This window comes from Ursus americanus, chromosome 15 (genome assembly GCF_024610735.1).
Source record: "Ursus americanus isolate L20-20 chromosome 15, mUrsAme1.1.p, whole genome shotgun sequence".
Lineage (NCBI taxonomy): Eukaryota > Metazoa > Chordata > Mammalia > Carnivora > Ursidae > Ursus > Ursus americanus.
In genome coordinates, this window is record NC_142141.1 from 57408297 (window position 1) to 57411989 (window position 3693).

Consider the following 3693-nt stretch of genomic DNA (forward strand, 5'->3'; position numbering starts at 1 on the left):
GTTCAGTGGAGCTCCACGAGAGGCTGGATAAAGTGGACTGCATGAACAAAAACCGTCTGGAACCAGAACAAGGTGCAGCCTGAACATTTATGCCTCGTTTTATTGCAAAAATTACTGGCTGTCCAGTAACAGGGTAGTATTACTATCACAAGCTTTGCAGCCCTTGTGTTTGATCACACACACCCATCGTCAGAGAGCAGGCACGGAGAGTCACAGCCCACCAGATAACAGACAAAAGGCATTAAAAGTCTACATAAAAATATTTCAAAGAACAAAAAGAGTTTAGGGAAAATGACACATAGTTGTCCTTTAAAGTGAATACGTAGGAAGCCTATCTCTGAAAAAGCTAAGCATTGCCACAAGGAATATAGGCAGGTGGACAGAACTGAGATTCGAATGGCTAGCAAGAGGAGCTGGCAACTTCTCCATACCCATGGAACCCACCTCAGCATTTGTCATCAGGACCAGAGGTATCAATGGTGTGAGCCCAAGGGCTCAACAGGTATTGAGCTTCTTCGCCTTCACTAGATTTTCAGTGGCACCTTTGTTGCGCTCAGCATGGCTTCAGGTAACATGCTAAGGATTGTGGAGTCATGTATAGCTCAGTGGGACCCTACCTGAAGTCAGTGAACGAATTGATCTATAAGCATAGTTATGGCAAAATCGACAAGAAGCAGATTGCCCTGACAGATAACACACTGAGCGCTCGATCTCTTAGTAAATAGGGCATCATCTGCATAGAGGTTCTGATTCACGAGATCTATACCGTTGGAAAACATTTCAAAGAAGCAATTTTTTATGGACCCTCAATTATCTTCTCCACAAGGGGGAATGAGGTAAAAGACCACCCGTTTTGTAGAAGGTGGAGATGCTGGCGACAGGGAAGACCAGATCACTAGGCTTATTAGAAGGATGAACGAAGGTACCTACCAGGATTATTTTTGTAATCTGGTCAGTTAATAAATGACCACGTTCAAGTTGAAAAAAAAATAAAGTGAATACATAAGAAAGAAGAAAATTATCAAAATTATTTTGCAAAGGTATTAACACAATTTCCTCTACCCTGAAATTTTTTTATTATATATTAGTCATCATACATTATTAGCTTTTGATGTAGTGTTCCATGATTCATTGTTTGCGTTAACACCCAGTTCTCCACGCAATACGTGCCCTCCTTAATACCCCTGAAATTTTAAAGTGGCATAGCAATTTAAGTCTTCCATTTGTATAAAGGAAGGATAAGTTCCAATTTTCCTACATCAAAATGGTTTTTTCCCCCTGATACTAAAGTATAACCATCAAGACCATCACTTTTAGTTAGGCCATTTTCTTTTTGAATCTGATTCTCAGCCAGCATCCTTCCTATCATCCAATTGCCAAAAAAAACCAAAAAACAAAAAACAAAAACCTAAAATAATATAAAAAGAAAGAGCATGTGTTGTGCCACTTCTTTCAAAGGATTAGTAATTTTTCAGTGTATTTTCTCCTCAATTTGGCCACAACCTTCTCAGAGTGGCAGTGCCCATTTCTTTGAATTAACATTTTTCCACATTGAAAGAGAAACCAGTTCAAAGAAAGCAATTGCCTTTTGTGTATTAACCTTCTATCCTACGACCTTGTTATCTTCTCTTATTAGTTCCAGGAGTTATTTTGTACATTCTTTGGAATTTTCTAGATAGATGATCATACCATCCGTGAATAAAGACAGTTTTATTTCTTCCTTTCCAATATATATAACTTTTATTTCTTTTTCTTGTCTTATTACACTATTAGGATTTCTAGGATAGTATTGAATAAGAATGGTGTGAAAGAACATCTTACCTTTTTCCTGATCTTAAGGGAAAAGCATCCAGTCTCTCACCATTAAGTATGATGGTAGCTACTGGTGGTGTTGTTATTGTTGTTGTTTTGGAAATGTTCTAAAATAAAGTTGAGGAAGTTCCTCTTTCTTTTCAGTGTGCTGAGAGTTTTTATATGACTGGTTGTTGAATTTTGTCACATGCTTTTTCTGTATCAACTGACATGATTTTTTCTTCTTTAACCTGTTGATGTGGTAGATTACAATGATTGATTTTTTAATGTTGAAACAGTGTGGCATACCTGGAATATTTCCACTTGTTTGTAGAGTATAATTCTTTTTACATAATTTTGGGTTCTATTTGTTAATTTTTGTTGAGGATTTTTAAGTCTGTGTTCATGAGACATACTGGTCCGTGGTATTCTTTTCTTGTAATGTCTTTGTCTGGTTTTGCTAGTATGATAATACTGGCCTCATAACGTGAGTTACAAGTATTCCCTCTACTTCTGTCTTCTGGAGGCGTTTTCAGAGAAGTATTTTCTTCCTTAAGTGCTTGGTATAATCCACCAGTGAGCCAATCCACATCTGTTGCTTTCTGTTTTGGAAAGTTATTAATTATTAATTTAACTTTTAAGAACAAATATATGCGTATTCAAACTACTTCTCATAGAAGTTTTGGGAGTTTGTGTTTTTTAAAGAATTGCTCCATTTCATCTACGTTATAAAATATGTGGGCATACAGTTATTCACAGTATTATTTTATGCACCTTTTAATGTCCATGGGATCAGTAGTGATGGCCCCTCTTTCATTTCTGATATAGGTTTATGTCTTCTCTTTGTGTTGATTAGTGTGGTGAGGGGCTTATCACATTTATTGGTCTTTTCAAAGAAACAGCACTTGTTTTTATTGATTGTCTTTAAACCATTTATGAGAGAAGAAAGTACAAGGCAATGTGGATGAGCAAAGGGAACTACACATTTATTCACAACTGTTCTTTAGTGAGGCTGAGCATACAGTCCAAATCTTATGCCAGGTATAATGAGCCATGTATCATAGAAAACTACCATTTTTATTTATTTTTAATTTTTAATTAATTAATTTGTATGAGAGAAAGAGAGAGAGAGTGAGTGTGTGTGAGCATGAGTTGGGGGAGAGGGGCAGAGGGAGAGAGAGAATCTTAAGCAGGCTCCATGCTCAGCGTGGAAACTGACACAGGCTTAATCTCATGACCCTGAGATCATGACCTGAGCCGAAATCCAGAGTTGGATGCTTAAACAACTGAGCCACCCAGGCACCCCAAGAACTACCACTTTTAAAACAGTGACAACCTGGTTTCTTCTCAACATTATTTCAAATTTCAATGTGGATGACCTTTGCTTTGAAGGCAGTGAGTAGTGTACCATTTACCAGAACAATTCAATAACTATTTTTTAGTCATAACTGCTTTCTTCCCAGGAAAAAAAATCCATACACCAAAGTTTTCAAACTTCAGTTGTATAAGAATAATGTGGAGATTATTTAAAACGCACATTCCTGGATCCCACCCAAATTCTGTTTGGTGTGTCTGTGGAGGGGGCCAGAAAGTTATTAATTGTATAAGCACCTAGGCGAATACAACACAGTTGCCTGATGACCTTTCATTGACAACATTGCTGTTTACCTTGGAGCCAGAAAGGCCCTCAGAGGCCATCCATTCTGACCCTTCATTTTATGAATGAGATACTGGACCCCTAGAGTTGGCCATGCAGAGCTGGTCAGTGTCAGTGCTGGAAACTGAGCCCGCGATTTCAGCCTTCCAGTACAGTGACGCATTACTGCAGAGCACTGGTGATGATGATTCAACTTATTTAATCCAACTTACTTCATGAAACTTTGAATGTATTTTGACAATTAT

The 3693-nt window shown here is 37.7% G+C and overlaps 1 pseudogene; it reads left to right on the forward strand.

The window, feature by feature from the left end:
* Nucleotides 1–327: 327 nt before the first annotated feature.
* On the forward strand, nucleotides 328–916 carry LOC123785396 (large ribosomal subunit protein uL30 pseudogene; annotated as a pseudogene).
* Nucleotides 917–3693: the final 2777 nt, after the last annotated feature.